This window comes from Callithrix jacchus, chromosome 9, assembly GCF_049354715.1.
Source record: "Callithrix jacchus isolate 240 chromosome 9, calJac240_pri, whole genome shotgun sequence".
NCBI classification, from domain to species: domain Eukaryota; kingdom Metazoa; phylum Chordata; class Mammalia; order Primates; family Cebidae; genus Callithrix; species Callithrix jacchus.
Window position 1 is genome coordinate 47,931,451 of NC_133510.1, and position 10,659 is coordinate 47,942,109.

General features: G+C 36.5%; 1 long non-coding RNA gene across 1 annotated transcript; it reads right to left on the reverse strand.

Annotated features, from left to right (window-relative positions):
* Positions 1–498: 498 nt before the first annotated feature.
* Positions 499–9,091, reverse strand: LOC144577763 (uncharacterized). The gene is made up of 2 exons (XR_013522310.1): positions 8,988–9,091; positions 499–1,020 (listed from the first exon to the last, which is right to left on the reverse strand). It is a non-coding gene; the product is annotated as an uncharacterized LOC144577763 (long non-coding RNA).
* Between the last annotated feature and the right edge of the window lie 1,568 nt (positions 9,092–10,659).

The window sequence follows — 10,659 nt, forward strand, 5'->3', positions numbered from 1 at the left end:
CTGACTGTCTTAGGAGTCAGTGTTAGCTTCCCGTGTTGGGATGCTGCCTTCCCTATTACCACTGTGGCCTCTGCTGTTGTTCACCATCTGAGTCAGTAACGGTTGTTACACATACCACCTCTTCATGCCAAAACAGAGTGTGCATGACCCTGATCTGTAAGAAAGCCATCTTTCTCTAAGTGAATGCAAAGTCGCTTTTTACCACAGAGATCTGTTGCGTTATATCCTATTGTGAGATAAGCCACAAAGGGTTTTCACTAAACCAAAGTACACACATTTGCAAAGTATGTACTTTTATAAATGAATTTACAGAAATCCAGTTTATTCTTTAATAATACCACTTGTATTCACTTGAATTATGCTGGGTTTTCTTGAGTGGGAAAAAATATCCAGCTATCAATTGCCCTGGATACTAGGCCACATACGAAGATTGTGCGCACTAGGCAATGTCATCTCACGTGTAGAAAGAAAAATAAACAGGCCTAGAGGGCATACTGATAGAGAAAAATGATTTCATTTTATTTTTGTTTGATTTTTATCATTCCAGATTACTTTTACAAACTTCGTGCTTTTTTTGTTTCTCTCCCAAATCCTGCAAGGTGTGTAGACAAGTAATATTTTACCCATTTTACAGATGGCAAAATGGAGATTTAGTGATTTGCGCAAGTCACACATCTTTAAGTGACAGAGGTATGCGTCCCACTAAATAGTGGGATCTTGCTAGCAGTGTGTATAGGTCTTAATACAGACAGAATTTGCTTTGACGTGCTTTCTCTATGCTCAGCTAGGATTCATTTTCATTAAGAAATTTTGAAGCAAGGATGGAGCCAGGAGAGGAATAACTGGGTGGAAACTAACTTCACCATGACTTCATTGGCTTCACTGCCTACTGTGGAAATTGATCCAGGTAGAAGGTTGCCTATTTTGGAAACCTTTGCCTTCTGCAGGAGTTGATCTCTTTGGGTGAGATGTCCTGTTGTTTTTCTCTCCACATGCTTGAGGCTTTCATTGCACTGGAAACTGAAGAGACAGAAATAGGAGGGATTTGATGACTTTCAAACTAAGGAAAGCAACTCGTTTTCTTTTCAAGCACAGCCCTCTGACTAATTTTTGCTGTAATTTACCCTAGTAATTTTGTCTGCAGAAAAATGAAGCATAAGTAACTTGCTTGAATTACCTCTGTTTTCTAATTTACTTCACGGATATAAATGTAAACCATGAGGAAGTGAAACATAAGTCCACACATACAAGTATATTTGATTCTTTTACAAAATTTTTACCAAATTTCTTTACTTAACATTAATGTTTTTAATTTAATATTTTCACTTTTAAAAATAAAAGATGTATTTTAGTTTAAAAAAATGGAGCTCCAGTTTTTGCTTTTAGAGAGCCTCAAGCATACCTTAGCTTTTGTGCATAAGAATGATGATAAATTATAGTAAAATCTGAACTTAAAATGTGATTGAACATGTTTAGGTATTCTTTCATATAATACAATTCTTCTGATATTCAGTTTCCCTTTTCTTTAAATATACAAACAAATAACATGTGGTCATTGATTAAGCTCATTCCAAGCATTTTCAAATAAGTAATTTCATTTATTTTAGAGAGCTAATTATTAGGTAGTGAATAGGACTAAGTATAAATAATCTAACTTTTCTCCTTTCAGACATATGGTAGGTTTGTGATTCCCCACCCCTTTGATGTTAGATACAGACATGTGACTTGCTTTAACTAATGAAGTCTGAGCAGAAGGACATTTATCACTTCCAGACAGGGACATTTAATCACCAGAGCAACTTTTCTTCTCCTGCAGCCATCATGAAAGCGTGGGAAGACGTCATCCCTAAGCCTGGCTCCTTGAGTGACTACTATGAAGAATCACTATGTTTTAGTAATTATTTGTTACTGCAGCATAGCCTACCCATCTTGACTGATACAGCACGTTAAAGATGAGGAAATAAAGACAAGGAGAAATGAAATGACTCATTCAACATGACATAACAAAGTTGTAAACCAAGTTTTCTGATTCTTCCTTCCTGGGTTTGCACACTCAATCCAGGATAATACGGTTTCCCAAGAACCTCAAAATTAAGCAAAACCTGATTAACGCACATGTGTTACATATGTTCCCATCCAACCAGTGTTCATTGGTTCTTTTGATTTAAATGAAAGACTATATTAATTAAAAGAATAGGTTGAATATTAAAATGAGCAAAGACTTAATCTACTGACATAAGTCATTCCATATGTAAACAAAATTGCAGTGTTAAAACTTTCTAAATATCCAGAACAGTGAGGTCTCTGGGTTACTTAAGTCTGCTAGATTTCTTATTCAGTCACTAGATGACTACAAATAGGTACCTCCACCTAAATACTTACTACGAGAGATTGGGAAGGGAAAAGCAGCCAAGACAGTTCTTAGCATATTCTGTGACTACATGAGACTTCTAACATAATTGTAAGAAGCTTAGGAAATTCACTTGCCATTTACATTAATAACCACAGATCCCTGTCATCTGGACATACTGATCTATGTTCAAGTGAAAATGTACTTCGCAAACAGGCTTTCAGATGAAATATATTTTTGCAAGATTTCATGACTTGGCAGCCCAATTTCTTCTTTTATACTACAAAGATTTTTTAAAAATGAGTTTAATATCTTGGCCACTTCAAAGTCATACAAATTTCACACTCAGTTTTCACTTTGTGCTCGCTCTTACTGGTGGCATTTTAATATCTCTTGTTTAACTATTTTTTATGTCTTTTTTTTTTGGCAGACTGTGTCCCATTTCCTTTAAGCTTTAACCAATGGTAGTTACTTTATTTCTTTACCTGATGTCTTGCTCACTTCCTCTATAAGCTAATCTTTCAGGATTTATGGGATATATATGATTTCTTATTCAAAATAGTCTTAGGAGCAACAACTCAAATTCCACAGGAAACAGGAAACATTTTTTATAATATCCATTATACGTTTAAGTAGCAGAGTGGTCATAACTCACTTAAATCTTCAATTCCTCAGTTTCTCCACCTACTAAATATGGATTACTGCCATCTTGTTCATTTAAGCTCAAGGACTATTTTGGAAGAAATGAAATTGTGTTTCTAAATCTCTTCTAGTCTTGTAACAAGAACCATATATACTTAAGATATATGACTCATGCCTGTACACATTTGGGACAATGGAATTTTAAACAATGACGCTGTCACATTTGGAATGAGCTATCATGTTCCAAGTTTAACAGAGCTTTGAAATATTAAGGTAATTTATATCATTTTAGACATTGTGTCTGAAAAACCAGATAGTCTAATTTAAAAAAAATCAGAACCAAAAAAGAAACTTGATTATGTGACTTAAGTATCAGATTATTTTCCATTTCTGGAAATACTCTTGATATTAACACAACAGGTAACAGCTCTTCCAGTGCTTACTGTACTTTAGTTTCTATTCAGCTGTTTTGACTTTATCTCATTTATTGTGCTCTCTGTCACAACCACCATATGAACTCGGCACTGTACTTATCCTCCCCATTTTGCACATTAAAAAACATCCATAAGAAGTTAATTATCTGGTTTAAGGTTACAGAGCTAGTAATCAGCAGAGCTCAGATATGAACCCAGGAAGTCTAATCCCAGACCCACATCTTTAACTGCTGCTGCACAACATTTGTCATTATTGGTCAGATCATTATGGGAAACTTATGAAAAGAGTCTAGATGACTGGACAAAATCTAAGGCACCACGGAAGGTTTTAGGCTTCAGAAGTTTCATCAATAATATCCCTCCAGAATAGAGAAATGAGGAAGTACCTAGAATGGATCAGAGAGAAAAGGATTACCATAATGTTGGGAAATCTCTGAACTACATCAAATGGTGAGTTGAAACTCGATGCATTTGGTCTTGTGGAGAGATTAGAAAAAATATTACAGTTAAGTTAAACATTTTAAAAGCTATCCTGTGATAAAGAATGGAGGCTGGCTCTGGATTGATCCAAAGACACAAATAAGGGCTTTCAGGAAAAGTTACAGTGTGGAGATAGATTTGGAATTAGCCTGTTGATCAACCATTTATATGAACATATTATCATGGATAGCTTCTCTGGAATGCTGTTCACAGAGTACTAGATAAAAACCCATAATCAGAAGTCTTGTGTGTAATCCCAGCTCTTTGGGAGACCAAGACAGGAGGATTTCTTGAGCTCAGGAGTTAGAGACCAGCCTGGGCATCATAGGGAGACCCCATCTCTACTAAATATTAAAAAGAAAAATAGCCTGGTGTGGTGGTACACACTTGTAGTCCCAGCTACTCAGGGGGCTGAGAAGAGATGATCGATTGAGCCCAGGAGATCCAGGCTGCAGTGAACCTTGACCACACTGCTGCGCTCCCGCCTGGGCAACAGAACAAGATCGTGTCTCTCGAAAAAAGTGCAATAAGTAGATAATAAATGAAAAGTCTCTCTGATTTATTTTGGATGGAAAATAGTGTCTGTATTGGTTGTTGGGAGCAACTTTAAAAGGAATCAGTGTAACACTGTCAGTGGGAAGAAGACATAGCTCCTGAGGTCTATCAGGGAGATTTCCATAGAACTCAGACCATCAGCCACCCTTAGCATGTGCACTAGGAAGAGTGCTCGATGAATTGCCACTTCCTCTAATTCAAGTAACATTGTTGGAAATGTTCTCAATTACACTGCATGAGAAAGTTTGACTAATGGTTTAAAATAAGAGTGCACATGTCAGCCCATATCTGTCTATTTCAGTGAAGCAAACAGGCATAACCTACTTTGGACATCTATATCTATATCTATGTTCTCCCAAGCCCCCAATTTCTACTCATCTGAGAATGTAAAGTGCTTAGGTAGGGAAACCTATTCAGTCAAGGATTCTGTGTTCACAGTTGAATTCCTAATACTTGCATAGAACCCCACACCTAGTAGGTACTCAATAAATAATTGCTGAATGAATCACAGTAAATGCATAATTCCTAGGAATTATGTAAATATGTTGAGCCAGAATGAATTGAGTTTATTAAAATTTTGGGACCTCTGGAAGTGTTTTCAATCTTTCCTGTCATTTCATGTTTTGACTCTAAAGACTTGAGTTCCAAACTTAAGGAAATTGAAGTTAAGTGGTCTAGAGAGTGCCAGTTAAAACAGCAGAGCTACCCATCTATTCTAAAGAAAGAGTTTCTCTTTACAGTCAGACCTGAGCTTAGCTGTTTTTCCAGAAAGCCCTAATTTCATAAAAAGAGGTTTGCACTGCAACTTAAACAGATTGTGGCAAGGCTAGTGAACATACTTTGGATTTAACAGCTTTCTTAAAAATTAAGAACACAGAACCAGACAGCCTGCAGGATACCACTGCAAAAACTTTTATTATCTCGAAACAATTGAATGTCAACACCAATAACAGATTCCTGCTGGGTTCCATTCTTTCCCAACCAAAGGGAAACCACTTATTCACACTGTAATGTGTCCTTCATGGGAAACATTCTAAGTTGTATAATGTCTTGCAGATGATGTTGTCAAGAATGGTTTCTGACCCTGGAACAACTCTTGAACAACTTGGGTTACTCTGCATTTGTTCTGTTGCTTTCCTGGAACACTTCATGATGTGTTCCTAGCCTCCAAAGAAAGGACGTATGCAATAGAATCAAGCCAAGTGCAATAAAGGGAAGTGAAAGGCTACAACTGGTAGCAGAACTACTAATGGGAGGGCTGGCGTGTTTTCAGGTGTTCTCTTTTTATTTTCTTTCCTCCATGACTTTAAACAGGTTAAGTTTTAGAAAATGAATTATATGTCTTATTCATACAAAAGCAGGGTAACTATAAACAAAAGTAGAATATGCTATAGCTCATATTATTTCTGCCTTGAATGTTACAAATAAGAATATGCTAAAAAATGACCCCAAGACTTTAAATACTACCAAGTATATAGTTACATCAATTGAAAACTGACCACTAAATGGTGATGTCCTTGCTGTGTGAACATTCGGGACTGGGGAGCCATGCTGCATATGTGCAACGCCATATTAAAAACCAAAAGAGGCCGGGTGCAGTGGCTCACGCCTGTAATCCCAACACTTTGGGAGGCTGAGACAGGCGGATCACGAGGTCAAAAGATTGAGACCATCATGGTCAACATGGTGAAACCCTGTCTCTACTAAAAGAACAAAAATTAGCTGGGCATGGTGGCGCGCCTGTAGTCCCAGCTACTCTGGTGGCTGAGGCAGGAGAATTGCTCGAACCCAGGAGGCGGAGGTTATGGTGATTCGAGATCATGCCTTTGCACTCCAGCCTGGGCAATAAGAGTGAAACTCCATCTCAAAAACAAAACAAAACGAAAAATTCAAGTGAAGGAACTAGGTCAGGTCAGGATAGACTTCCTATGATCTACCTCCCATACTGTGAAAGGGACAGAATGTCCCCATGAAACCGAGACTCTTCCTTTCCTTGCAGATAAACAGATTAATCAGTCAACAACTCATTGTCAAACTATCAGACACATAGATGCATATCACTATACTAAATCTAGGCAAGCCATACAAAGATAAATGCCTTCATTTGCCTTCAAATTAACCCCATGGATCTAATAATGTAATTTTACAGAAGCATAAACCCAAATCAGTGATTGATTTTCAGGCATGTGAATTTGAAAGCTTTGATCGAAAATGTTCTAAACATTTTTAATCCCTTTTCCTTTCTACCCATAACTGTAAAACAAAATAAGCACTTACACAACCTGGCCAAATATTTAGATAAAGAATGAGTTTGTAACCAGCAATATCTTAAAATGTGTTTGAGTTATTCTATATGCTATTTAAATAGTTAAACTGTCAGCCTGGGATTTTGTATATATTCCTCATTAGGTTGCCTCAAAGACCCCAGGGTAGGTATATCTGCATTTTAAAATTTTGTATTTTTCCATGGTTTATATATCCCATAAAATGCCTTGAGAATTTTATGAGGGATGTTACATTAATATGTGTTATTATAAATATGATTTAAATATCTAAAGCATTGCAGAGTGATTACTGTTCAATAAGGCAGTGTGCATAAAAGGGTTATCTCCACACTGTGCTTAGGTTTCTACAATATAATATAATGAATTGTTCAATATAGTTTGCATGCTATTTGTCTCTGTTTCTTCCTAGGCTCTAGGGAAGCTGATGTGCAACCCTCTAACAAGCCGATCATAAATTGCAGAACAATAAACAGCCCTTGAGATTTTTAGATAGTATGTGGTTAGCATGCAATCCATCTTGGGAAACTTGATTTAATACCTCAAAGGAGCTTCTTTGACAATGCTCAACATTGTTTTAAACTGCTGCTAAATCAATTAGTGCATTGGAGAATCCTAAAGTCTCTGCCTCTCTCATAGCCCATCCCAAGAATTCTGGCTAGTTATTTTGTAAAGAAAAAGATTTAGGGAGCCACTGCATGGATGTACTTGGGTTCCCTGGAAAACATTAGCGATAATCCTGCATGAAAGGAGGGGTAAGCCAAACTCCCAACCTCCCTAAATCATCAAGATCGATGTGGGCGTCATCTTCAAAATTCATTTCAATTTTTCTGAATTACCACAATGGTAGCCAAGAAGGATAAATTAAATAAAAGGTAACTATTATTCTAAAATCAGGACTATGAGGTTAAGTACAAAAAAAAAAAATTTAAGAGGAAAGTTTGTTTGCTTTATTATATGCATTTCCTTTCCTATTCAAAACATTTATAGATATTATCTAATCTTCCCACATTTATTAACATGTAACTTAAAAACAAAAGTTAAAAACCACCTGTCTTTCTTTTCATTTCTTGTTATAGTGCAATAGTCTTGGATTTTCAAGCCTCACAGAGCCAGGTAGTTCCTGCTTCCTGCTGGGTTAAATCACAGACTGTGTGGAAGTGAAGCCTCCTGCAGCATCCTTCTACCACACTAAAGTTTTTCCCTTTTAGGACAAGTTTATTCAACTTATGTAACCAGGACCAGTTGACTGAATTAAGAAACAAAGCTAAGTGAAAATAAAACTAAATGAAACAGAGGAGCTAATTAGTCCAATGAATTGAGTTTGTTTTTGCTTTGTTTTTCTTTAAACAATATTAGGTAATTTTTTAACCTGATTTTTAAAAAATTGGTAGCCTGTTTTGGTGATGTATAAACACAAACAATGTTTTCCTCAGCTCAAGGTTGGTTTCCATCGGCAAAACAAGAAATTCATGAACTTACGCCTCTTTTATTTCCTTCAAAGATGCATAGGGATGATTTTTTTCTGGAATTAGTCTAAATTTCATATTAACTCCCATATGAAATAAGAAGCCCTACTATATTAGCTTCTGTATGTAATGGGAAGCCAAAGAGTAAAGGCTTCATACCTGCCCTCCAAATAATTGAATAAATACTTAAATAGCCTGATTCATAATTTTAAGCCAGATGAAGCTCATTTTTCTAATCCATAAGTACTATGGACAATATTTTATTTCATTTTCTTTGTAATGTTATTTCTAAACAAAGTGATACATAATTGAATAATTTCTAAATTACTTACATCTCTTGCTTCATTCTATGGCTCCTTATTGAGGTCATTAGTATGTTTGAATAATAAATTACAGTATATGCATATTTATCTCATTTGCATATTTGTTTAGTTCTAACAACAACACTAATGATGAGATTCAGGACATAGTACCCCAAAATATGGCACCTTGGCATTTGAGAAAGCAGCAAAAGTAATATAAGATCACTCTTTCCCTTCACACCTCTCCCCAAAGGCAGACCCTAAGACCCTAACTCAGAGGTGCCCTTCCTATGGAGGAAAGGAACATCCTCATTTCAGAGGACACAAGGACCCAGGGAAGAATCTGAACAAACAAGGTTTGCTAAGTTACCCCCAGTTAATTACTGTTAGATTATACTTTTAAAAATCCAGTCATATTTCTCAATGCCTACCCACTTCTTCATCAAACTCAGTACAAAAGGATCCAGGTTTACCTGTTTCTTTGGGTCTTCATTTCTGAAGGCTCTTGTGTCACATAAAACATATTCAATAAATGTGTTTGCTTTTCTCTTGTTAGGGGAGCCTCAGCTATGAACCTAGTGAAGGGTGGGAAAAAGAAGTCTTTTCCTCCTCTACACCCTAAAGAAATTTGGCAGATACTATTCTCATTTATGTAACTAAAAATGGAGGCACTAAATGGAAAAACATCTTAGAAAAAATGGAGAAAAGCCAATGCCAAAATCAGGCAATTTAAATATTTTAATAACTTTTGTAGTGTTTTGATTGGAAAAGAGATTTATAGTAAAAATTAAAAGAATGTTTTGATATTAAGTGTCATATAAAAATTGTTCAGGAGTTCATTCTCACACTTTCTCTCTTTGTCTTCTTAGGTATCAGTGAAACTTTGCCTAAGTCCATAGTGGTGCTAGCCAAATGCAGCTGTATTTAGTTTAGCAGTGCTTAATATGAGAAGAGATTCTGGTCACAGAATTGGTGTCAAAATCCTATTCACATATTATCTTTCATGGAACCTAAGTAATGTTTTCCTTGCAATCAAACCTTTCAGTGATTTCAAAATCTAACAGAACTTGTTGCACAGCAGGGGCTCAATAGTTAGTAACTGTTTCATTGATTATTACAGAAACCACTCTTGCTCAAACATGAACTCCCGAGATATACAGGGGAAATGACATGGCAGAGCTTCCTTCCTGTCATTTCTTTCTTCAGTGATCCTATCCAAGTATCTTTTCTATGATTTTCTCCTTTTACCTCATTCAGATGTTTCTCTATAACACAGTCTGTTTGTGTTTTTAGGTAATCAGAGACTTATGGCTCAGTTTGAGGGTTATTCTGGTTCACCATTATTATTTTCTAAAGCTTTTGGGTACCATATGAGCGTTTCTTTTCTTGGGAGTGTCTTTATCAGAAAGTAAAAACAAAAAGATGTTGATCTGAAATCAGTTCGGTTTGTGAATTTCTAAAGAGCCCTCCCCAAATGAGTGGTTGAAAGGTGTATTCTATTCTTTGGAATAATTCACACTTAATATAGAAATAAGGCAATACTCTAATACAAAGTAGAGTATTATATTAAATATTATAAAAGATATGTTACTTCAATGTAAGTAGCTGTGCCAAGGAGAGCAGAGAAAATTCATTGTCTGGTAGAATCTAGGAAGGCTTTAGAAGAGACGCAGCTTTTGAGTTCGGTGTTGAATGATGGTATTAGGTTGAGGCAAAACTTGAATACAAAGCTAAGACATTTGATTTTCTTCCACAAGAGAAAAGAGTCATCATTTTTAAAGGCAAAGAATGACAGGATCTAAAACCTTGATTCATAATTTTTAGGTTATTCATTTCCCTCCCTCCCTCCCTCCCTCCCTCCCTTCCTTCCTTCCTTCCTTCCTTGTTTCACTCTTGTTGCCCAGCCTAGAGTGCAATGACACAATCTTGGCTCACCGCAACCTTTGCCTCCTGGGTTCAAATGATTCTCCTGCCTCAGCCTCCCAAGTAGCTGGAATTACAGGTGTCTGCCACCATGCCCAACTAATGTTTTTTTTTTTTTTCTTTTGTTTTGAGACAGCGTCTCTTTAAGTTGCCAGGCACCAGGCTGGAGGGCAGTGGCGCAAATCTTGGCTCACTGCAACCTCCACCTCCCTGGTTCAAGCA